Source organism: Ascaphus truei, unplaced genomic scaffold, assembly GCF_040206685.1.
Source record: "Ascaphus truei isolate aAscTru1 unplaced genomic scaffold, aAscTru1.hap1 HAP1_SCAFFOLD_588, whole genome shotgun sequence".
NCBI classification, from domain to species: Eukaryota; Metazoa; Chordata; class Amphibia; order Anura; family Ascaphidae; genus Ascaphus; species Ascaphus truei.
In genome coordinates this window covers 81,452-107,915 of record NW_027456920.1, presented here as the reverse complement: position 1 = coordinate 107,915, position 26,464 = coordinate 81,452, and the positions used below count along the sequence as shown (strand labels likewise).

Below are 26,464 nucleotides of genomic sequence, written 5' to 3'. Positions count from 1 at the left end.
CTACGCCCTGCCATGGGAGTCCCGCCCACCCTGCCCTTTATTGTGAATACTGGTAAATATGTTGGTTGTACGTGTTTAAAAGAAAAAAAAGAATAAATAAACAATGAAAATGAATAACAGAAATAAAATAAAAGGTGGCTGGGAGTGGCGAGTGGGCGCGGCTCATTTACACGTGCGTTCCTGGGCCCATTCTCGCCAGACAGGCGGGGCCCGGCTAGGGGGGAGTTACGGGCCATTGGATCGGGTACCTTTGGCCTTTACCCAATGAGCGAGCACTCTGGCAGGGGGTTGGCACTAATTAGGTTAATTGAAGTTTTACTAAAAAGCAGCGGCCGCCAGACCTCGTGTTTGTGGTTATTTGTGTATTGGTTATGGTGGGGTTTGGGAAGCCAAGGGAAGGGGGGGAAGGAGAGGGGGTCTCACAGTCTCCGAGGTCAAGTTTCTATTTATCAAAAATACATTGAGTTACCTCTGGTTTCCAGGCATGTCCTGGGGGAGTTATCACAGAGACACAGAAGCGTCGCTGAGTTTGGTGAGTAACTCCCTTAACCTCTCAGCAGTTGAATTCCCCCTTGGCGCTAACACGTTAAAAACAAGCGTTGCTATTTCTTTGCATGAAGTTGCAGGTAATTGGAAGAGTTACACAGTGACGGCTATTTCATCACTCGAAACGGTCTTTTCGGTATTGTTCTCGGTCTTATTTCCAGCTTCACATCGGGTATCCATATCCATTCTTCGCCTCTGATCTGTATGCAGGACAATGCTTTAAAGCTGCAGTTCAGTCAATATCCTGCATGTGTGTTTTTTTTAATAAATCAGTTCTGTAGTAAGAAAAAAATACTTTTAGCATTTTCTGTTTTTAAAAAAACAACTTTGAAAGACCAATTTTCTTCTATTCTATTTTAACAGCCATTTGCTAAGGCACTGCCCCTTCATGTCCTGTCACAAGCCCTGGCACACCCCTTTGTCAGCCCTGCCCTCCCTCTAGCACATGTCAATGCAGGAGTGCTCATGAATATTCATGAGCTTCCACTGAGTGACAGAAGCAGAAGAAAAACAGATCCCTTCACTAATTATGTCACCAAATTTCGCCTATCAATACATGGAGAACGAATTGACCTGCAGCTATACAGTTCTTTAGGTAATTAGAGATTGCACACATGAAACTATTGAAGTAAAAAATAAAATAAAAAAAAAAAGACTGAACTGCAGCTTTAATAGGGCCTCTTTGGACTTGAATATTTTGGTTATTGAGGAGGTGGGGGAACAACTTAGCCATACAAGGAAGGATATACTCAAAGTGGAAATCCTCATTGAACAGTCTAGCCCTGGTACGGACGTTGTACAATCATTGGATAGTCTTAAGACCAAGCTGGAAAAAAATTAAAAGTGATCTTATTCACTTTAAGAAGTTGAAATTCAAAAACGTTGTTAATGACTATAAAGATGGAAGAGTATACCCGTGGCTGAAGCAAGACCCCAAACAACGCAAGAACCAAAGAGGGAGAGCACCCCAGGGAGTCCAAGAAGTCCACACCAGTGACTCTGAAGCCCATTCCTCAACAGAACGTCAGAGAGGCCAAAGTCCGGCCCCTTTTTTAGGCCAATCCAAGGACAAGGAGAAAGGAAAAGGAAAATTAGACGCGGGGGCCAGGGGAAAGGGAAGATCACCCTATCCCCTACGTACAACGGAGCAGAAATGAGTATGGACACCTTGGTTGTTAATCTGTCTGATTACACTCTTAATCAATGTGAAATGTCTGTCTTAGCTAGGGGGCCCTCATATGTACCTACTACATTGTTTAATGATTTTGATTTGGAGGTTGACCTATTTAAATTCGAACGTGTATTAAACCTTAAATCATTTTTTTCTAACAGGTCTACAGAATCGGTGCATTCCAATATCCAACCAGGGACAGGTAATCCTCCTATGAACAACAAGGGACAGTTAATTTGGCCACTGACCAGCAAGGGACAGATAATTCGGCTTCTTATCAAGGTACCAAAATGTGCAAGCTCAAATCCACTTTTGTCCCGCCATTTAAAAATCAATCAGTCAGCACATATATACGACTGGTTAAGGGGGACATTGCAAGGTACAAAAAAAACAAACATAGGGCTACATACAATATGTCTGTTCAGGAAAAGGAAGCATTAAAAATGTTGACTAATAATAATGAGATTATTATTAAGCGTGCGGACAAGGGGGGTGCCCTAGTAGTGCAGAATTACTCAGATTATAAGGCTGAAACCATCAGACAACTGAGTGACATTAACTGCTACATTAAATTGGATAAGGGACCCTACCTTTAACTATGCGAGAGAAATTAAGGAAATTATCCAAATGGGGGTTAATAACCGGTGGATAACAGAGCCTGAATCTGAGTTTCTAACTATGTTGCATCCTAAATGCCCTATTTTCTATACCTTGCCCAAAATAAACAAGAATTTAAACAATCCCCAGGGGCGGCCTATTATAGCTGCTATTAATTTATTAAATCAACCCCTTGCAAAATTTGTAGACACATTTCAACAACCTATAGCACAGACAGCCAACTCATACATCAAAGACACGTTTGATTTCCTTGACAAATTAAAAAACTCACCTGGTGATGGGACTAATCATATTCTGGTTAGTTTAGATGTGTCTAGCCTTTATACAATAATCCCCCATGTTGAAGGTCTTGAGATAATCAAGGCCACCCTCATTCGCCATTATAGTGATACTGTTCCAATTGAATACATTATGCTCATTTTACATTTCATTCTCTATAAAAATTATTTTAGATTTGAGAGTGATTTCTTCCTGCAGATTAAGGGGACAGCAATGGGCAGTAATATGGCCCCTGCTTACGCCAACATATACATGACACATTTCGAAGAGCAGTACATCTACAAATCAGACTTTCTGGTGCATATTAAAAGCTATTACAGATATATTGATGATGTTTTTCATATGGACAGGTACGGAGGATCAGCTGTTATCTTTTTTTGAGTATCTTAATGGTCTCCATTCACCGGTCCTCCTCACTAATACATGGAGTACACAGCAACTCTCATTTTTAGACGTCCTCATTACACAGACTAATGGGGAGTTACATACTGATCTTTTTAGAAAGGATACAGACAGAAATGCAATTTTAAGGGCAGATAGCCATCATCCTCCTTCTCTTATTGATGCATTACCTTTTTCACAGAAAGTCCAGGTCTGCAAAATCACGAGCAGGAAGGATCATATTAAACCAGCTATTGGAGAACTACGTGGTAGATTCCTGGCTAGGGGATATCTACCTGCGTATATCCTCCTGCTGTGTTAAACCGGGCACTGGATAAAGAGGTAAGTGCTACCAAAAATAAGAAGGAGGACGGGCTTGTATTTACCACTATATACAGTCAAGCTGGTGGTTTTATTAAATCTACCATTCTTAAACACTGGCATATTCTGCAAAATGATGATATATTATCTGAAAGTTGCTGTGTACCACCAATGGTGGTATTCAAAAGAGGGAGAAATCTGGCGGATAGCCTGATACATGCAGATAATGAGGGTAACTACAGAACTCCTCATTTTCTGGAGGGTGGCAGACCGGGTAACTTTTGATGCATGAGCTGCTCGGTCTGTAACAGTCTGACTACCGGTAGTCAATTCAGTCACCCCCAAAGCGGGAGGATCATAAAAATCAAAAATAGAATCACATGTAGATCTGAATATGTAGTGTACGTAATAAAGTGTCCATGTGGTCTTCTTTATGTGGGTAAGACCATAAGAATGTTAAAAACAAGGTTCATTGAACATAAAAGTGTCATTCGAAAAGGTACGGATCCCTCTATTCTTGTGCAACACTGTGTGGAACACAATCATAATGTTGCCTCTTTACGCATCATGGGTATTGAGACAGTAGCACCTAGACAAGGCACTCCAGATAAGGAGACTTTCTTATTGAGACGTGAAGCATTCTGGATACATGCTTTAAATACCAGCAACGGTATGGGTCTTAATGAGCAACAGAATTTAAAATGCTTCCTTAATAGAAGGTAATTTTTTGTCTTTCTACAGCCATATTTGATCTTGCACCATCCATGGACTCTGCACTTAACAATTGGGAAGATTATCCTTTTTGTGTGTTTTTTTTCCATTCTTTTTTTTCCCTCCCTCCCTCTCCCTTCCCCTCCCTCCCTCCCTCCCCCTTCCCCTCCCTCCCTCCCCCTTCCCCTCCCTCCCTCCCTCCCCCTTCCCCATCCTCTCTTCCCCTCCCCCCCCCCCGGTTGTGTGTACCCATTTCTGACCTAGGTATACACACTAGTATATTCTAAATACTGATGTACTGCATATTCTTATGTGGCATTTCACTGTAACTTTGCAGGATTATACTGATGTCATCAGCAGTATACAGTCACATGTTTTAATAGTATATTGCTGTATTAGTTTTGTGCACATATGCTTTATTAATATTTTGGTGTGTGGTTTATTTACACTTTCAGGGTGATTTATAGGAGTGTCTCACACCTCCCTGCTCTGACACTGATCCCATGGCGATGGATACATCTTTGTCCAGCCCTGTGAGTACAGTCTTGATTGGTACACGCCCGCCCCCCCTTACCCCCCCCTGACTGCCGGGTCACGCTGACGTCATCATGGGGGAGTATTCAGTCTGGGGAGAGGTGTGGCTGTGGCTGCAGTCCTCCAAGACAGCTCTATGCTGTATTGCCAGGGATTTAGACCTAGACGTCTGACGTCACTAGGGGGCGCCATATGGTAGCTCTGATGTCATCAGGTGGGCGTCAACATCCTGGTTATGTGGCAGAGCGGGGAGGGCTGAGTATCAGGGGGGTGGTATATATTGTGACTGTTTCTTGTGTTTGTAGCCTTCACCTTGACTGCCGAAACGTTGGACTTTATGGCATATTAAACCTCCTTTGAGTAAGACCGTGTGCCTGCTTCTTCTTCTTTGTCCGGCTACAGGAAGGGTCAGGAGACAGGGAGGACACAGGCAGGAGAACCCCATCTGGCTCCGGCCTTGCCTGTCCCTACGAATACAAACATACAACCCCTCACTGAATAACATAGCCCTAATCCCATGTAATAATCCTGGGAGTAAACAAAATAATGGTTTTATGAATATTGTAATGGTTTATTAGGGACCTAGGAGGTGGCCAGTGGGGCTGTTATGTGTATTTTTGTTTATTGTGGGTAGCGGGGGTGGGTGAACGGGGTATTGGCCCCAAGGATGGGTGTTTAGGCCTACCGGGTGGGGGGGGTAGTGGGAGGGGTTAACCCCTTCATTACCTTAGCGGTATTAACCGCTAAGTTAAAGAAGAGGTTAAGTCATCCCGCAACCCCCTGGCAAGGCCTAAACACCCACCCAGGGCCAAATACCACCTTCACCCACCCCCGCTACCCGCAATAAGCCTGGCACGGGTATATAACCCCTTCATTGCCTTGGCGGTAATGAAGTTGCCTGTAAATGCATTTTTTATGCATCGGATTCATGCCGGGGGTCTCTGGTGCTGATATTAATAGATATCAGCTCTGGGACACATGCATTTTATTTTCATCGCAGCTTCACCCCACCTTCTTTCCAACTTTTGTGGCTGGACAATTTGGAGAAGAAACAGCAATTTTAAAGTGGCGATCAGCCGCAATAAGCTGATCAGGGCTTATAGAATTGAGCGTGTTTGAAAAACTGGCGATCAGTGCCGAAAAGTGGCTTATCACCGCGCGTCTGCCGATTTTATTTATTTATTTATTTTCCGGCCAAAAAAAAAACGGTTATTTTTGCTCTAATCCCAAGCTTCTCTGGGCTTACTGAATCGCTGTAGGCGATTACTGCATGAGGGCCTTAGGGAGGATTTGTTCCTGTAAAGTACACCTAGTTTGGCATAGGATTTGGATGTCAGGGTATCAATGTGCAACCCAAATGTTAAATGGGAGTTGAATGCCCAGATATTTCAAACCAGTAACAGGGGCTAGGATGGTATTAGAGTTGGTTTTTATCTGAAGCTCTGTCATTGGCAGCTTTAGCAATTTAGCTCTGGACCCAAATACCATTGTTACAGTCTTGTCAGTGTTTAAAATCAGTTTGTTTTAAGAAATCCAGTTTCAAGTCTCAAAAAATCAGATTGAAGTATGTGTTCAAGGTCAGAGAGGCGAGGGCTGCGTGCATATAGGATAAGATCTAAGGCCTCTCACAATAACCCGTTAGGAATATTAATTCCTCATCTATCCGACATAAGTATAAAATATAGTCTACCAAGACCCCTAATACAGAGTTACCCACCTTATACGGGAGCAGCTGCCAGACGAGTATAGTAAATGTATCTTATTTCTTTTGCCACTGGAGGGCAGCGTGGAGTTACATGGAGTGGCGCCCGTAAGGACGACGTGCCAGTTAGGCGGAAGGAGAAGCGCACACACTTTTATGTGAAACGGATATATTTGGGGAGGGATTTAGGAGTCTGAGTGAGAAAAATTATATTTTGTCACAATGGAAAAATGGAAAAATTAACCATTTAAATATGCACAGATTTAATCCCACTTTTGGAAATTAGGGATGTTGCCTAAAAGTTTGAGAATGCATAAAGTGCCACCCATGGGTTTTAATGAAGCAGCATTTGTGGGCTAAAGGGAACAGCATTCTGTATAAAGGTATTTTGGACTCGATATAAATAATTGATGCCAAAAACTAATATTAAGTAAATTGAGAATGGAAAAATCTTCAACACAAACGTACAGAATGTGATATTCTGAGAGATCTTACAGATGTTATCAAATCCCACAGTGAATATATAGAAAATGTCTGTATAGAACGAGTCAAACAAGAATATGCCAATAAAACTTTAATTGGGAGATACAGGGGCCACAATTCAGGTCATTTAGCTGAAAGAAGAGAAGCCGGTCAGCCAGTAGAGCAGGTCAGCCGGTAGAGCAGGTCAGCCGGTAGAGCAGGTCAGCCGGTCAGCCGGTAGAGCAGGTCAGCCGGTCAGCTCTGAGATCAGCATTACTTATATCCCCTAACCTTTGCCCCCTGCATGTAATGCTGCAGAACAGCCTACACTGCATATACTGTACATGAGATACTTAACCCTTTCTTTTCGCTCGACTCTAATCTGAATGATTTGCTAATTGGTTTGTAATTAGAGAGATATTTGTAGCAGAATCCCATGTATGTTATTTTTACCTTTTTAGATACCGTTTTGTGTAATAAAAGATATGAGTTCAGAGGGGCTTACTGTTTTCACTAGTGTTTTGGCAGAAGTGTATATGTGACCGTAGAAACCTTCTTCACACCCGGGCTTGGCAGCGTGACACTAGTGCAGCGTCCTGGGGAAGAATCACTGAGCTGTTAGCAATAGATACAACGGATAGAAAAGACACTACACATAGGTTGGATTAAAGAGAGTATTTTATTGAAATAATTAATCTCTTTGCTGGGAGGGGCCTGCAGCACATTGCAGAGCGATATAGTAACACGCAGAGCAATGCATTGCAGGCCCCTCCGGCAGCAAAGGGGTGAAGACCAATGCAGGGTGTATAAAGATCTCACTGATAATTCATGCACAAAGGGCAGTTTGTTGCTGTGATCCAGAGGAAGGCGAAACATAACCCCTGCTGTGCAATGGGGGAAAAAAATTCCTTCCTGACCCCATTAAATGGCGATCGGATGGTCCCTGGATCACTGCGCAGTGAGATCAGATGGAGCAGCACAGATCAGCGTTGTTATACACAGGGGCACACTCAGTATATAGAGATGCGGGTGATGGGGCCCTTGTGCCCCTGTGTATAACTCACCTGCTCCCCCATCCCCCTGCATATCTATCCCATTCACCCCTTTTCCTCCCGCATACCTCGCAGGGCCGGCCGGTCATTAGGCGGTCGCCTAGCGCGCAGAGGTCCTAGGGGCGCATTAATAATCATTATTATTTTTTCCTCTTATTATTTTATTTATTTATCTTTTTTTTAAAATTATTATTCTTTTTTTTATCCAGTATTTTGGCGCCCTTTTATTTTTATTTTGCGTCGCGCTGGGGTGCGGTCGCACCCCCTGCAGCCCCGATAGCTACGCCACTGTTTATTTTATTATTTTATTTATCTTATTATTTTTTATACAACTGGGGCACAAATTTTAAGTTTCGCCTTGGGCACATGAAACCCGTGCTCCGGCCCTGCTCCTTGTTCTCTCTCACCCTCTCACGCCCAATATCCCTATCTCCCTCTAGTACCTGCCCCTCCCGCAGCCTTCCTGATCTTATCTGCCTCTCCTGCGGTCAAACCAACTTCTCAGGGCCCCTAGAATACCCCTGTATCTACGCCCTGGCTCCTCTGCTACCTGCTCCTGGCTTCTTCTCCGCCTAAAAAAGGTGAAGCAGCAGATCTGTCCGCACCTCTCGTATTCTCCTACCTGCTCCCGGGGTCTTCTCCTCCGCCTAAAAAAGGTGAAGCAGCAGATCCGGCCACACCTGTCGTATGCTCCTTGGTCATCGTACACCACGTCTGCGTCATCGGCCGCCTTGTAGCCCACCTCATTGTTCCACTTGACGCCCGCTTTGTCATATGCCTCGTCGTCCGCCTCGTAGCCCGCCTCGTCGTCTGGTGGCACAAAGGGCACCACCTTCGTGCGTGTCCTGATCTGCAGGAGACATGAAGTGTTTGTAACCAGGGACAGTGATACTCTGTATCGCAAGAGCTCCTGTGCCACTTATACCCCATCCCCAATACCACGTTATACCGCCCTCCACAGGGCAAATACCCGTTATACCCACCTCCCCAGGCCCAGTACCCAGTTATACAACCTTCCCAAGGCCCAGTACCCTGTTATACGCCCCTCCCCAGGCCCAGTACTCGTTATACCCACCTCACCAGGCCCAGTACCCGTTATACCCACCTCACCAGGCCCAGTACCCATTATATACCCCTCCCCAGAAGGTCATGTTTCTATTTATCAAAAATACATTGAGTTACCTCTGGTTTTCAGGCATGACCTGAGGGAGTTATCACAGAGACACAGAAACGTCGCTGAGTTTGGGTTAGTAACTCCCTTAACTTCTCAGCAGTTGAATTCCCCATTAGGCGCTTAGCACGTTAAAAACAAGCGTTGCTATTTCTCTGCATGAAGTTGCAGGTAATTGGAAGAGTTACACAGTGACGGCTATTTCATCACTCACCTTCTTCCCCCGAAACGGTCTTTTCTGTCTTATTTCCGGCTTCACATCGGATATCCATATCCATTCTTGGCCTCTGATCTGTATGCAAGGCAATGCTTTAAGACAGGGTTGCACAACCTTTTCCCCCTGCTCCCCCCTCCACCTTCCCCACCTTGTCTCCGACGTTCTGATGTAACGACGTCATGTGATATCACGTTGCTATGGCAATGCCACATCATGTGACGCCACGTTGCTGTCGCCAGAAGCTGCCGGAGACAAGGAAAGGGAACTTACAGAGGCCTTGCGCGCGATCTCCGGCATTTAATTTAAATGCTGTGGGGAAGAGCGAGGGGCCTCTGTAAGCGCTGAGCCCCTCCTCCCAAGAAAATGTCGTGCCCCTCGATTTGCGCACCCCTGCTTTAAGAGATATTCTGGGACCCTCCAACTCCTCCATCGGACCCTTCCTCATATTGACTGACCTTGCAGTGCTCTGCACTGACTTGCACTGACCTGCTATGGTGCCTCTCAAAATACCATGCTAACTCATTCTGAACATACATGTGTCCTTTTTACATGTTACTCAGCTTGTATGGGCCACAGACAGCTTTCCTGGGGTCCAGGACTAGTTTCCACCGGGGACACTCACCCATGGGTCGGCGACTTTGCGAGAACCCACCCCCCCCAACCTGTTTTCTCTTGCACTGCCATAGACAACAACATTTCGGCCTGCTGGTCTTTCTCAGGTAAAGTGGCTAAACCCACTAAATCCAGCAAAGAAAGGCCAGCAGCCGAAACATTGTAGTCTGTGGCACAATAAATTATCTTTTTTTATTCAAATCCGTGTGCCCTTTCCCATCAATCATATTGTATCCATTGGACGAAATGCCGGTCTTCCCTGAGACTAAGGGGCACCGGTAAAAGTATCACTACTTATTGTTTTTTTTTGGTGTGCAGCAAATCCCCATCATTTTTGCGTTCTCTTGCTCTGCCCCAATCTGACACACCACCTTGCTCTCTCACCCCCCTCTTAGACTCCCCCGTCACCCTTTCCTTCCTCAAAGGATGTCCTTTAATCAGATCTTACCCAAATTGTCTCCATCTCCCTTGGAAATGTTCTGTCTTTAAGCTGTGCGGCTCCTCTTGATCCGAACTTTCTTAGCTGACCCCTTTAGGTTTCGGCTCCGAGGGTCTAAAAAATAAGCGACTCCGAAAAGATGTGAAATATGCGCACGGGTCCTAATGGGGCACTGAGGGGGAGACTTAAATACTAGTAAATATAATCTACTGTGCTAACAAATATAATCTATTAACTAAGAAATATAACTTATTAAACTAAGAAATATAATTTATTAAACTAAGAAATATAACTTATTAAACTAAGAAATATAACTTATTAAACTAAGAAATATATTTTATTAAACTAAGAAATATAACTTATTAAACTAAGAAATATAACTTATTAAACTAAGAAATATAATTTATTAAACTAAGAAATATAACTTATTAAACTAAGAAATATAACTTATTAAACTTAGAAATATAATCTATTAAACTAAATAAATATCTATTCAACTAAATAAATATCTATTCAACTAAATAAATATAATCTATTTAAAAACAATACAATAAAAAGCTGGAGAAATGATACGTCAACCAAGCCACAGATGTGATGCCAATGAGCGTTGAACTCCTTGCAGATCCACCGTCAGCTGGTTGTGGCAGAAAGTGGTGACATACAGTAGAACAGAGTGGTTGAGCTGTAACCACGGCAGTCAGGTCAGAAATCAACACAATATTTTTTGAAATTTAGAATGAGAATGTTCTGTATGTCACATTCTGGGCTCAGACTCTGAGCCCTGTCACATGTTAGCAGCTTGTGATAATAGAAAGTATCCATATACTGGGATGTGATAAGAAACATGAAGGTCATTTTATAATTGGTCCCATAACCTGCTTTATATGAAGTATCATTTTACATTAATTAGTAGAGATGTTACATTTTGAAAAATAGCACTTCTGGCGACATTGTTCATTTTCTCTACAAATGATAAATGAAAAAGTTGGATAAAACGTTATATGTGTGTGTGCGCGCGCAATATATATATATAGAGGTATCAGTACCGTGTTAGCCGAGCTTCAATAATCAAAAAATAAATAGATGATACCGTTCTGTGGCTAACGAAATGCTTTTATTTGTGCGAGCTTTCGAGATACACTGATCTCTTCTTCCGGCGATGTTACAATGAATGAAGCAAGCAAAAGGTATACTTAAAAACAGTGTCTCTTGGAATGTTATCTGTGCTGGTCCTTCCCCCGGTGTGGATGTGTTTTATGCCTAGAGACAGCTGTGTGTGCATAGATATAGCACGGTATGTTAAATTACACCGCGGGGTCATGTGACGTCACCCTCGTCAAATGCCGCTGCAGGTCACATGACGCCGCATCAAGGTAAGGGGGGGGGGGCGCGAGCACCGGCAGGGGGGCGAGCTGCAAAAGTTTGTGCTCCCCTGGTATAACCAATAAATAATATAGCTGATATAGCAATTTGGTTGTGGCTAGAGAGAGATTATAATGGCAGTGAGAATTAGTGGTCAGAATTAATAACAGTGCAATTACTAAAAAGTAGCTGTAATAAAATAATAATAAACACTATGCCTAAACACAATAAAAGTCCAGAAACCTAGCTCTAATAGCTATGTTATAACTCAATCATAAAAGGATCCAATTCGGGCGTCCTCTGGAGCCCTGGCAGCTCTCTTCAGGGAAACAACCACCTCCTCGATAGATATCTAAACAAAAAAAAGAAGAGAAAGCGCCCGCTCCATGTGTAAATTCGGTTTAACAATTTCATTTCCTGGACAAGATAAAAATAGCAAACTCACAAACATCCGTTTGGTAAAAGCATTGTATGAGACAGGCTCGGGCTCCGTGGTAATCCGGTGGTCACTCCGCAGCTCCAGACTTTGGACGATGACCGGGAAACTCGATAGGCTGCGCCCCTCGCAGTGTGGTCTTCCAGCAATCTGTGGTATGTTGTGGTTCCACTGTAAATCCGGTGTCTCGTCTTGGTCGCGTACCAACTTCCCTTCCGGCGTCAGGACGTATAGTGTGGCAATAGCAACGAGAAGAAAGTACTGAGGTGGGGTTGGATCCCCCTCGGTTATTTCTTGTTTTATTAATAAATAATTTACTATATTTTAATCTCTGGTGCGCATTGTGTGCATTTTTCTTCTTGTCTGCACAGTGCTTCAGATGCTGCATCTGAAAAAATGCCGGTGGATCGGGATGTGAGGTAGGGAAGTGACGTCTGCGCCGGAACGTTATTGCCACGCCTCGAAATATTTATTGCCACGCCCCCAATCGCACCCGCTGCATACCCTGCAAAGCCATAAAAAAGCTCAGGCTTCAGCAAGTGTATTGCAGCGTGTGTGCCTTCCCTCCGTCTGAAATACTATAGACGCAGCCTTATCGACGCTTACTAAATAGGCCCGTGTCTCTCTCTCTCTCTCTTTCTTTGTGTCTCTGTCTCTCTCTGTGTGTCTCTGTCTCTCTCTGTGTGTCTCTCTGTGTCTGTCTCTCTCTCTGTGTCTCTGTCTCTCTCTGTGTGTCTCTGTTTCTCTCTGTGTGTCTCTGTCAAAAGAACATTTCAGTATTGCCAAAGCGTGAGTAAAAGGGGGTGTGGGACAATGATTACACGAATACTAGGGGGTACGGTACTGTATAATGGTTATACAGTACATTACTTTTGTCTCTCTCTCTCTCTCTGTCTGTCTCTCTCTCTCTGTGTCTCTCTCTCCCTATGTCCCTCTCTCTGTCTCTCTCTCATTCTCTGTCTCTCTCTCTCTGTGTCTCTCTCTCATTCTCTGTCTCTCATTCTCTGTCTCTCTCTCATTCTCTGTCTCTCTCTCATTCTCTGTCTCTCTCTCATTCTCTGTCTCTCTCTCTCATCCCTGTATGATAGGTATGTTCCAACTCTATTTTTTGCTCTTCTTTTCCGTTTGAGAGGAGGGAGTCCCTCACCTCTTCAGCCACACACCAGGAACGCTGGATTGCTTTCAGACGCTCGGAGAGGCGGATACAGTCGTGGATTGCAGGCACTGATTTATCTGGTAAGTACCGCAAACATGCTTGAACAAGGGCCGTAGACATTTTATTTGATGGTTTAGATTATCATTGTCTGTGGTTGTTAGTTATTGGTATTAGAGTTTTTTGATGTTGTTACGAATCAAATACATTTTGAAGTAGTAATCCCCTCCGAACTGGGCATTCCTGGCCAATAATGCCCTGGCTGTAAGAGTTGAAGGGCCCAAGCAAAGCCCCCACCTCTATACACACTAACACTGCAGGGGCATCAGAGTGTCTTGTTGTCATGGCAACGGGGGGTGTCACGTGATGTAATTTGTTTAATAAATTATTTTTTAAGGTGTCCCGGTTTTTCATTTTCGAAATCTGGTCACCCTACGGTGGGGTATAGGTAAGGCAATTCTCTCCTCTTTAGCTGTTTGGGGGATATTATAGTTCTTTAGATTTTGCATCCTAGGTTAGCATCCAACAGAAATACAACTTTTAAACCGTTATAACTTTATAACTTTCCCAAGCGTCTTAGATAGGTATTAACACTGTTGTGTTTTACTTCAGCCTTGGTCGGCTCCTTCTCTGGCCGGGCTCCCTACCATCATCTACGAGGGACCCGGGTCTGTTTCCTCAACATCTGGGCTAGCGGGATTTTCTCTCAGGCGGCTTTGTTTATTGCTCCTTCCGGGGTCCTCATGGAAATCGGCAGCCCGTTTCGGACCACCAACAGTCCGAACGGAAAGGTACACCGGTATCTTATGGCCTTATCTCTTAGTATTTTAGTGATAGGCCAGAGACTTCTCCGTCTTGCTAATGTGGACGGGGTTAGGTCCTGGAAGACAATCACCTTAGTGGCTTCAAAATCCATGTTTGTGGCATTCCTGGCCTTTTTCAGCACCGCTTCTCTCGTGCTGTAGTAATGTAGCCGCACGATTATGTCTCTGGGCTGTTCATTTTGCTGCGGTCTTGATCTCAGCGCTCTGTGGCATCTGTCCATCTTTAGCCGGTCCTTGGGGTTATCCGGGCAGAGGTGCTCCAGCCAACGTGACACAAAGTCCTCACAGTCCCCAACGGTTTCTGGTACCCCTCTGAGGCGGATATTATTGCGGCGGTCGCGGTTCTCCGCATCCTCCTGCTGCTCGAGGAGCTCATTTATCTGGAGCTGAAGATCCATCGCTTTCTTTTTTTTTTTGTAACAATTTTTTTATTGGACACGTTCAATAGTTACATTACATTCAGGAGTGTCATAAGCCCATGACACTTTGCTATGATACAATCTTACAGTGACCAATAACATTTTCCTGTTTCCTACGGGGGGGGGAGAAAGGGGGAGGGTGAAGAGGGGGGAGGGAAAGGGAGGGGGGGAGACAAACAGGGGGGGGATGGTGGGGGGGGTCTGGAGGGGGGGAGGGGGGGCACGCTGGCGTCTCCTCATCCCCCCCCCTGGGTGCAGGGGGGGGGAGGGGCCCCAGTGACATCGGAGCGAGGCCCTTTTTGGATTTTATCTTTCTACCCAGGGGTCCCAAGTGTTCCAGAACTGGGGCATCTTTTTTTGGAGCATAGCCGTCAGTTTCTCCATTGTCATTACTTCATTAATTCTCCTGAGTACTGTTGTTCTCGAGGGGGCTTTGATCTGCTTCCAGGCGGCTGCTAGGGAACATCTAGCCGCTGTAAGTATGGCCGAGATTAGCCTGGACATTGGCGGTGGAAGGTCGTCTATGGGTTTGTTCAGCACCAGGGACAGTGGATCTAGGAGGATGGGAAGTCCTGTGACCTCGTGGATAAGCGTCTGAATCATGGTCCAGTACCTCTGGATCTCCGGACATGACCACCAAATGTGGGCCATGTCCCCCTTTTGACCACATCCCCGCCAGCACAGGTCTAGTGTGCCGGGTTAGATCTGGCTCAGTCTTGCCGGAGTCAGATACCACTGAAATAAGATTTTATAGATATTTTCTTTTATTGTTGTGCAAATTGATGTTTTAGAAGCTTGCTCCCAGATATCCTCCCAGTCTTCTTGGTCTATTGGAAGGCCTAGTTCCTCCGACCATTTTTCCATATAACGGTGGCTCGGTGGGGTGGAGGATGGCTCCATTCCTTTGTATATTTCGGAGATTAGACCTTTTTGATAGGTATTTTTGGTGCATAAGGATTCAAATCTGGTTATCGGGGGGAATTTGGAAGTTGGAGATAGCGACAGTAGGAAGTGGCGGACTAGTAGGTACTTAAACAAGTGGAAGCCTTGGGTCTCGCATTTATCCTGTAGCGCCTGGTAAGTAGCAATCTCATCCTTCTGCAGTAGATCGGCCACCATCCTAATTTTGAGACTCTGAAATTGGTCGAATTGACTTGGGGAACACCCTGGCGGGAATTTGGGGTTCCCCAAGATTGGGGTGAGCTGGGAAGGGGATGCTACCAGACCATACTTCCCTTTGCTTTTAAGCCAAACATCCCACGTGCATCTCATTGCCCCCAAGCTGAACCTCGCCGGCTTGGCCCCGCTGCTGCCAGTGGTCCATAGTGCCACTTGGAAGGAGAGGGGGCGGGCGTAATGTGACCCTATTTCGAGCCAGGAAGCTGAGGCCGGGTCGCAATTCCAAACTACAGCCTGCTTCAGTTGTGCTGCGATGTAGTACTTAGCTATGTCGGGGACCCCCACACCTCCTCTCGCTCTTGAGGAGAGCATTACTGATCGGGGAACCCTGGGCCTTTTATCATTCCAGATAAATTGGAGAATAAGTGACTGCATGTTTTTTAATGTGGCTTGTGGCACTAGGATTGGGAGAGTTTGGAAGTTATACAACAGTCTTGGAAGGATGTTCATTTTTACTGCGACTATTCTCCCAAACCATGAAATTTGGTGTTTTTTCCAGGCTTCTAGGTCTTTTTTAATCTGGCCAAATAGAGGGGGGTAGTTATATTGATATAGGGTGCTGTAGGAGTTAGAAATTTTGCCCCCCAGATATTTAATATAGGTGGAACTCCACTTATAATTATAGTTGGCTTGAATGAGTTTCCACATCTGGGGGGGGAGGGAAATGTTCAGGGCCTCTGACTTATCCATGTTCACTTTATAGTCAGATACTGATCCGAATTGGGTTAGGAGCCTTTGAAGGTTGGGGAGGGATGTGTGGGGGTCAGCGAGAGTCAGAATCACACGATTTGGATGCCCTTGATACTGATTTCTTCCCTGATAGTGGCTGCTAGGGGCTCTATAGTTAAAGCGAATAACAGGGGAGAGAGCGGGCAGCCTTGTCTGGTCCCGTTTCTAATTTTTATTGGGTCTGAGAAGCCGCCTGATAATTTAACATATGCTGTAGGATTTTGGTAGAGGGCTCTCACCCCTTCTAGAAATGGGCCGGAGAAGCCAAACCTCAACATGGTTTGGTCCAGGAAGGCCCACTTGATTCTGTCGAACGCCTTTTCGGCGTCCAGACTCAGAATCATTGCTTTGGAACCAGTGAGATGCACGTGGTCGATTATATCCACAATTTTGCGGGTATTGTCGGAGGCCTGTCTTCCCGACACGAATCCTACTTGATCCACATGAATGAGTCTAGGGAGAATTGGGTTTAGCCTGTTTGCCAGGATCTTACTGTAGATTTTGAGATCAGTGTTTAACAGGGAGATGGGCCTATAATTTCCACAGAGGAGCGGGTCCCTACCCTCTTTATAAATGATGGCGAGATTTGCTGCTGTGATAGTGGTGGGTATTGGTTCCCCCTGTAGGAAGGAGTTATACATTTCTAGTAGATAAGGGGAGAGGATTGGCATGAACATTTTGTAATATGCGTTCGAAAAGCCGTCGGGGCCCGGGGTTTTGGCTATCTTGAGGGAGCTTATAGCTTGGGATAGTTCCTCGTGGGTTATATTTTTATTCAGGGTCTCTACTTCTTCTGGGGAGAGGGACGGGAGGTTACATTGCTCTAGGTATTGTGATATTGTGTTGAGGCTGACCGTGTCTTGTTCCGGGGGGTGGAGGTTATATAGGTCTGAGTAAAAACTCGCAAATTCCTGCGCTATCTCCTTCTCTATGTATGAGACTTGCCCATTTTTAGTCTGGATACGAGCTATCTGGGATTTAACTCTAGCGCCCCTGAGCTTGGAGGCTAGGAGCTTATCTGCTTTATTGCCCTTGTCAAAATATTTTTGTTTTGACCACCTTAGTGCTTTTTCGACTTCTTCGAGTTGTGTTTCTTTAAGGGCAGCTCTAGTTAAATTTAGTTGTTTTAGTATCTTTTTTGATAATGAAGTTTTATGTTGTTGCTCTAGTTGGAGGATTTTATCTGAGAGATCCTTTTGGAGCTTACGTTTCTGTTTTTTTTTGTATGAGGCAATAGAGATTAGGTCTCCTCTGATGGTGGCTTTGTGGGCCTCCCAGAGCATAGCTGGGGTTGAGACAGAGCCTGCATTGATTTGGAAGAACATGGACAGTTTTTGTCGTATGGATACCTCCGTGTCGGGGCAGTTCAGCATAGAATCATTTAACTTCCACTTATATTGGTTGTTTTTCACAAAGGGTAGGGTTAGTATGAGGTTGATCGGGGCGTGATCGGACCATGTGATCGGACCTATGTTGGACTGGGAAGATGCCTGGAAGATGTTACTTGTACCCAGGAAATAATCAATCCTCGAGTAGGACTGATGAGGGGTGGAGAAGAAGGTATAATCCTTCTGACCCTGGTGCTGAGCCCTCCATATGTCCACTAGTGAGTAGTTCTGGATAAGCTCTCGAAATTTCTTGGCTTGTTTTTGACCTTGGGTGGTGTGGGGGGAGGGGGTGGGAGATAGGTGAGCGGAGGTGGGGTTTGATTTGTCCTGTACGTGTGAGGCCACCATATTGAAGTCCCCTCCTAATATCAGGGAGGAGAGGGACTGCTGTTCTAGTGATTCGAGAGGGTTTTTTAAGAAGGGGATTTGTTTGTCATTGGGTGCGTAAACATTGACTATTGTGATTGGCGAACCTGCTAGGGTACCCTGGATTATCAGGGATCGCCCCTCAGGATCTGCACGAGACTTAGTTAACACAAAGGGGACCCCAGTTCTAATGAGCATGGCTACTCCTCTTTTTTTGCTTGCGGAGGAAGCATAAAATGCCTGGGGGAATACACTTTTAAATGTGTTAGGGGGTGTCAGGGAGTTAAAATGGGTCTCTTGGATAAGAACAATATCGCCCTTAGATTTTTTAAGTTCCATAAAGACTAGTTTCCTCTTTTTTACTGAGTTAAGGCCTTTGACATTAATCGAGATTAGTTTGATAGAAGCCATTAAGTCTTTGGGATGTTTTCAGAGCTCTAGCTCTTGTTCTTCCCACTTCAGGAGCTCTGTGCTGAGGGATCGGGCCTAGGTCCGGGCACCTGGTAGGGGGGAGTGCGGAGGGGGCGCCAGCGCGGGGGAAGGGGGAGGGGGGTAGTATAGACACACTAGGTAAGGGGGGGGGTAGGAGAGCCATTGTATGGCCCAAAGAAAATAGCCTTTGTCACTCGGGTGAGAAAGGTAGCGGGGTGGAATACCCCTGGGGGGACTTCCAGGACGGTGAGCTTGTCGCGGAGCAGGGTGTAGGGCCCGAGACCCTCCCTGCACTAGGAGAAAAACCACTCATGTCAGTTTAGTGGCGGGGGGGGGGCTTTCCTATTCTCAGATGTGTTGTGGGGCCTATCTTTGCATTGACCGGGTTTTAGGGGGGGGGGGGTGTAAGTCTTAGCGTTCTTTTGAAGCTTAAGCAGATTGGGCATGTATACTTAGGTGCTTGGGTCCACTTTCACGTTGGGAAAGAGGAGAGGTGGAGGGGGGAGGGGTGGGGAGGTGGGGGGGGAGAGGGGGTAGGGGGGGGGAGGGAGGGGAGGGGGAGCGGGGGGGAAGGGAGGACGGGCGGGGGGAGGGTAAACCTCAAAGATACATTTTCATCCTTACAATTATAAAGCATTTGTAATAGTTTTTCTCTTGACATTTGCTGGTTAACAACTTTTCTGTATCCCAACTTTTATCATGATTTACTATTGGGGTAGGGGGGGGGGGGTGGAGGGAGGAGGAGGGGGGATTGGGAGGAGGGGGGAATGGTGGGGGGCGAGGGTGGGGGGGGGTGGGGGTGCAATTTGACACATTTACATCCTGAGCTTTGTACAACATTTCTCCATTAACATTTTCTTGGTAGGAACGTTATGGCTTATCGGTTCTACATTTCCTAGGTCAAAATTACTTTTCTGCGTCCCGGCCTTTAACGTAGTTGAGTATTCGGGTGGGGAAGGGGGGGGAGGTGGTGGGGGGGGGAGGGGGGAAAAGGAAGGGGGGGAGGAGGGGGGGGAAAGGGGAAACGTGAGGGGGGGTGGAGGAGGGGGGGAGGAATGAGGAGGGGGGGTGCATTTTGAAATCCTTTCATCCTGAGCGTTATACAACATTTCTCTATTAACATTTGCCTGAGGACAACGTTATGGCCTATCAGTTCTTCACTTCCTAAGTCAAAATTGCTTTTTCTGCGTCCTGGCCTGGCCTTGAGCATAGTTTGGAATTAGGGTGTGGAGGAGGGGGGGTAGAGGGGGGGGGGAAGGGCAAGGGGGGGTGTGATGAGCAGGGGGGGTGTGAGGAGGAGGGGGGTGTGGGGAGGTGGGGGGTATGGGGGGGAGGCAAGGGGAGGGGGGGGAGGGGTGCATTTTGAGACATTTTCTTCTTAACATTTGCAAGACAGGTCTCCATTGACAATTGCTTTTTAACGACTTTGTGGCCCCTTGGTTCTACGCTTCATATATGGATGGGGAAGGACTGGGGTAAGGGTATGAAGGGTTGGTGGAGGGGGGGGGAGATATGGTAGTCGGATTTTTTAACCTTTGGCTTTGGTGCTCTCGAGCCTTCTGGTGTGTGGAAGGAGCTAATCTTAGACCCTAAGAGGGGGGGTAGGAGGGGGCGGGGGGGAAGGGGGGGGGAGGCTCTGAAGGTAAACATTGTGAATTCCCCTAAGTCTAGGATGGGGGGCGGGGGGGGGGACGACACCTATGCACAAGTTATCTGAAGCCTGTTAGCTTCTGTCCCTTTCCTTGCATAGTTCTTTCTGTTTTTTACATTACCAGACTGTTCGGGCGACGGTGGCTGGGTTCCGCCCGGTCCCCCCGTGGCTCCGCCCCCCCGAACCCTCCCACCTCCTTCAGGCAAGTTGGGGAACCGGGGAGTCTCTCGCCTGTGTTTACACTCGCGGGGGGGGGGGGCCGTGCAGGCGGACGGGCACCAGGGGGGTTAGGTGGTTTTCTTTGTAGGTGCTCGTGTAGGTGGGGGGAGGTGGGAGGTAGGGGGGGGAGGGAGGCATGGGGGGTTCTTCTGAGACCCTATGTAGACTGGACAAGTAAGCAGAGCTCAGGCGGGGAGGGGGGGAGGCAGTGTAGGGAGGGGTCGTCTCGTATGGTGTTGCATAACTATGTGGAGCGGAGCAGGGGGGCTCTTTGTTGGGTCTTTAAGGCTCTGGTGCTTTGGAGGATCTCTGCTGGGCTAGGCGTTCCGAAGATCTGGATCCGCGCTGGCGTCTTTGCAGGTTGGCGTCTTCTTCTTCTTCCTCTTGTCTCTGTCCTTTCAGGGTAGGGAGTCCCAGGAGTCGCAGGAATCTGGCAGCTTCCTCGATGTGGGAGATGGTGTGGAACTTGCCCTTAGCTAGAACGCTGAGCTTAAATGGAAAGCCCCATCTATAGCGCACATTGTGATCTTGTAGGTGTTGTGTCAGCGGCTTTAATTCTTTGCGACGGAGGATAGTTGTTCTTGAGAGATCGCTATAGATCTGGATCTGTTCCCCTTGGAATGAGATTTGATTCATCTCTGCTTTTGGTCAGGATTTTTTCTTTGGTGTTGTACGAATGGAAACGTGCAATCACGTCTCTGCGCCTCTTGGGGTCCTCTCGCCTTGGGCCCAGCGCTCTATGGGCTCGATCCAGCTCCATTTCCTCTTTTTTCAGTCCTGGGTCCAATTGCTGGAAGAGGTCCTGCAGGTAGGTTGTGAGGGCTTCCGTCGGGATTGTTTCGGGTATGTTTCGGAACCGAAGGTTCTGGCGCCGGTCCCGATTTTCTTGGTCTTCAAGACCATCTTTCAGTAGTGCGATTTCATGATTGAGCCTGTTAATTTCATCCTCAGCTGAGGATTGCACCGCCTCGACTTCCTCCACTCTGCCTTCCAGGGACCTTGTTCGCTGGGAGACTTCATTTAAGTCCTGCTTTAATTTGTTGATCGCGCTGTTAAAGTCCTCGTTGACACCTTTCCTCAGTTTGGTGAACATCTGGGTCATATATTCTTCGAGGAAGTCCTTCGTGATTAGGTGGCTTGCGTTAATATGCTCCGGTATCGGTTGCTCGCGGGCGGGTGCGCTTGCCACGCTGGTGTCGGCGCCATCTTGGCTCTCCTCCTCCTGGTCTCCCTGGCGCTTTGTCGGGGCAAAATATGTGGAAACACTTTGCACAGGGTTTTTTTTTTGCTGCTTCGACATCCTTGCTCCTGGCTGGTACTGCCCTAGTGTTTTTCTGGCACCCCTGTGCTATGTAGTGGCCTCCACGTGGGGCCCTCTCAAAACTTCCTCCTCCCTCACCCCCACCGTTGTGGCCTATGCCTCTTTTTAGTGCTCTCTTTCCCCCTCGGCAGGTCTCTGTGTTGGGGTATTACCTTATGTTTATTGCCCCTCTGTCCTGGTGGGGGGCACTTTTTATAAGTCAGGGGGGGCTCCCCTCGTGGGTTCCACGTGGCCTCCCGCGATCTCTGCGGTATTCCCCGCACTCTGCAGGGGGGGGGGGGGCTCGCTCCTGGGCACCGCCAACTCCTCGGGGCTCTCCAAGGCAAGGTGGCTCTTCTCCATAGCCTCTCTCAGGCTTGTGCGGGTTGCGGAGGGTTGCGGAGGGGGGGGGGACACGTGTCTGCGGCTGGAAGCAGGGACTCACGCGGTCTCCTATACTGCGCTCCGGAGCGCCGGAACGGGTCTCTTCTGATCGCCGCGCGGCTTGTACTTTGCTGCCGGAGGTACTCTGCTTGATGTTTAGCCCGGTATGGAGGTTTTTATGCGGTTTTTATTATTTTATTAGGGGTTATACTGGTGGAGGGCTCGGGCGCCTTTCCCTTAAGCTGCCATTATCAGCGACGTCACCGGAAGTCCACCTCGATCCGTCGCTTTCTTTGTATTTTTTTGTATTGATTTTGTGTTAGAGTCCACTCTCCCCTCCAGATCACTCGTTCTTGTTCCCAGGCTCTCAACTTCTTTGCGGAGTTCTTTAATCTCCGCTTGCAGGAGTGTTTTTAAATCCGTGTATAGGCGTTCAAAGTCGCAGCGCCTCACCGGTAGTAAACCCTGATCATTTCTTTTGTCTCCCTCTCCTTCATCCTCCGATTCTGAGCACGTGCGGGAGGTGGGCGCCATTGCGAGGGCCGCCCTGCTGGTTCTTCCTCCACCAAAGTACTCTGGCAATCCCTTCTTCTTGGGGGTTTTGGTGGTCTTTTTTGACATCTCTGTGTCTTTGGCTCTAACTTGTTATGTTTTGACGCGGGGAAAGTCAGTTTGAAAGTTTTTTTTAATCAATTATTATCTGAGCGGGGCACAGAGCTAATGGGTTATGCAGCCATGCTCCTTGATGTCGCGCATGCGCCCCAGCCATGTCTATATTTTGTATGACCAGGGAGGCGCGAGCTCCCCCCCTCTCCTAGTGTTATTTACATGTAACATACAAATAACGAGAGGACACAGTTTGGAGGTACAATGGCTGCGGCTTTGTTTATTAATAATAAACATAATAATAACTGGAGATAGCGTGCTGCCCGTCCGCGCCAGAAACTGCTCGGAGCTGGGTAATGCAAGAGGGGGCACCCGGAAGTACGTCCCGTTGACCTGCCCACTCGCTTCAACCTGCTTTACCAGCCCCGAGCCCCCTCTGGCAGGACAAGCACCTATCCCCTCCCCCAACTGTCGCAACCAACGGACCTGTTTAACCCCCCCTTAAATCAGGCCCGTACCGCCATACCCTCGCTCGCTGCCTCCCTGAACCCTTCTGCCATAACTCGGCTGCCCTTTTATTGGGTGTCTTTCCCGCCAAGGCGCCATTGTCTCTACCGAAATTGTCGTTCACGCCATCCTGCTGTCCTGTTCCCTTAAACCCCTTACTGTCCTTCTTGTAACATTTTGACTTGGGGTGCTGGCACCCGAACCCTGGCGCAGGTGTGTTGGAAATGACAGTTGAGGAATCTGCATTTTGACTCATTAAATCCCCAGCATATGCCCGACTGTTTACCAACTGCGCGCCCCCTTCCTGCCGGCCGCGCGAACCATTCCGAACCCTCCTGTGAATTGTTACTGAACATGTCCCCCTGAGAGCCTGCCCCACGAGAGGATGAACCTCCTCCCCCCGAAATGTGTTCTAAATATAAGTCAACATCCTTACGGTCCCACGTAACCACTCTCCTGCATACTTTGCCTGAATTCTACGTCGTATGTCCACCATCCCAATCCCCCGTATTTTTGGAACGCCTTCCTGATTATGTCCTGGTATTTGAACAACGTGGAGCATAATTGCAGCTCCTTTTCGCCCGCCACGCCCGCCAATATCCCAAACGCCTGCACCTAGTTACCGAAAGTGCGTGGGTACAACCGTCTTTCTATATCGTTCTTCTTGGCCTCCCCTTTCTTCTCGGATTTCGCTACCGCGTCATTGTATCCGGGAAGCAACGTCAGTAACTCAACATAGTCCCTCGCCCAAATTCTTTCCTTCACCTCGTTTGACAGATGCGCGCCCAGGGATCGGGTGACTGCTGTGTACGAATCCCCATATCCCGCATCCCCCACCCTCTTTGACCCTGATGCCGCTACTGGCACCACGATCACCGTCCCTTCCGCTGCTCCTCCTACTGCGCTAGCTGCTGCCGTTACTCCCATTCCCTGCTGCTGCAACCTGAGTAACTGCTGGTCCTACGCTGCTCGCGCCCCCCACTAGCGCCTTCCTCCCCCACTGAAGCCTGCTCCTGTGTAATCCTTGCTGACGTGCTTCCTGCTCCGGGGTCCCCCCTGCTGCTGTTCCTCCTTGTGCCTCGCTTGTCTTGCCTATGCCTGCCGCAAGTAACGCCGCCTGAACGCCCTTTTCCATTACGCTGATCAATCTCGCCTCGGCATTGCCCGCCGCCCCCGCTACCAAACTGTCCGGTATCAGGGAACCGCTGATGCCTGGCAAGGCAGCCCCCCCTAAATGCGTAGTTCTCTTACGCTTACCCTTTGGTGTCCCGGTCCCCGCCGGCGATGTGAACCACCTGTCGGGACCAACCTCGAAGTCCTTGCCCCTCCGAGTTTTATTTGCAGGCTTGACGGGGCGCCCCGTCTGCTTATGAGCTGTGGACAACGTACCAGCGCCGCAAAGCGAGGTCGACAGTGTCCCGACCGCTCCCGCCTTTCCTGTAAGAGAAAACAAGGTTGAAAGAAACCCCCCACAGGATTCATCATTTTCTAATCGTAAGTCCGCCATCCGGGGCTCCAGCTCCCCGCCCCCGCACGTGCCCGCTGTTGGCCCCACGTGCTCCGCTAATCCTCCTTGGGCGCCCTTCGCCCCTCCCATGGCCGTCTGTCATTCAGCTCGCAGCCAGATCCACACCGCTATCCCCGCGCCCGGCGGTGGGATCTTCCGTCCGTGTTGGACCTCATTCCCATGCTCATACATACACATATATATCTATATACATAAATATTCTATATACATAAATATACGCACACTTTTTTTTTTGTTGTTAACCAACCGCCACCTTTCGTCCGCTAGGACCGCCTTACGTCACTTGATGACGGCCATGCCTCGGCACACATAGCCTCCGAACCCGCTTGAGCGCTTTCCCTGCTGCTTGACCCTGCTTGGTTGCTCCCGGATCCCTGCGTCAGTGCCCACAATTGCTGGTGCAACCGCCCCTCGTAGTGGTCCTGTGCTTCTGCCAAGAGCTGCATCGTACTGGCCTGTAATGACATTCCCGATAGCGCTGTGCTTTGCCTATGCGCTGGCCTTACTGTGCGACTGCTGTAATAACAAAATTACATGTTACCCCTGTATATCAACTTATTTTTTTTTGTGGAAAATATATCTGGGAGCAATGAGATATGTTGAGGGCCGAACCCGATCCCAACCCCTTGCCTGAGTGCATGGAGACAACCAAGTCACCCCTGGATTTAACCTCCCTTACCCGGCCATCCTAACCCACGGCCAGTCGGAGCCACTCCACCGTGCCCGAAAGCAACCCCTGACCAATCCCCCAATAGGATCCCTGCCTCCAGGGTCCCGTCTGTGATAGTCCCCCCGATTTAAGGCAGAGGGTGTGTAACCCCGTATCTGTATATCCCACCTTGCTTACGCCCCTCCCTATGCATGCCCGCTCCGTATACATACCTCTGTCCGCATATACCGCCCTGTCCAAGCCTATATATGCGCAACCCATGCCCCTTATATCCACATATACTCACCTATACATACACTCATGTACCCACACCAACCTCCTACATAACCATATCTATATCCACATACATACCCGCCCACATATACATATCTATATATACACGCAACTTATACATATATATGCCCCTATATCCCACACCTATATATCTGTGCACATAAGCGTACCCACTCACCTCTACCCCATATACCCAATACATACATACCTACCTACCTATATACACCCATAACCTATGCACAAAAAACACAAATTAACCCTGGGGTGCAGGAAAGCAGACCCTTATGCATGTCCTTAAACTCCCCCCGGCATGTCTCGCCTGCCAGTGTCCTGTTCCCCTGCCCATTCTCCCCCCTTGGAGACCCGCGCACCCGCCTCCCGCACTGGGTGATTCCCCCGTCTACCCGCTCTGCCTCCTCCCCGCCAATGGTGTGGGGGTGAGAAGTGGCCCGCCTCCTGTGCTTTCCCCCCAGTTCCGGTGCCTCTCCTCCTTCCCCAGCTGATCGCTCCCCCCGGCACTCCGGCCCGGATGGGGGCGGACAGACCAGAGCCCAAACGCTCGGAGCACCTAAGTGCCTGTGCAGCAGCACCGCGTTGGCACTGCAGGAAGGGGAAGCAGCTGTACCTCTGCATCCCGAGCAGGCCACGCGCAGCCCCCGCGACCGCCGCACTAGAAGCCGATAAACCGCTGCACGGGATAGGATCGCGCCCGCACGCTGCAGATGGAGGACGGGGGGCACCATGGAGTCCCTCTCCTCCCTGAATCCCGTCCCCCCCCCCCCCCCCTCGCGCACCAATTCGAAAAGCGTGGCAATACGGGAG

At 48.0% G+C, this 26,464-nt stretch overlaps 1 long non-coding RNA gene across 3 annotated transcripts in view; it reads left to right on the top strand.

The window, feature by feature from the left end:
* The window catches only part of LOC142485399 (uncharacterized), an 87,271-nt gene that overhangs the window by 12,173 nt on the left and 48,634 nt on the right, over window positions 1-26,464 (top strand). For 2 of the 3 annotated variants that reach the window (XR_012798450.1, XR_012798451.1), the window contains exons 4-7: window positions 1,887-1,999; window positions 3,198-3,337; window positions 12,386-12,433; window positions 13,145-13,250. This is a non-coding gene — a long non-coding RNA (uncharacterized LOC142485399). Of the gene's footprint in view, window positions 1-1,886; window positions 2,000-3,197; window positions 3,338-12,143; window positions 12,281-12,385; window positions 12,434-13,144; window positions 13,251-26,464 lie in introns of those variants that run through there. The other variant, XR_012798452.1, reaches the window with a different exon arrangement.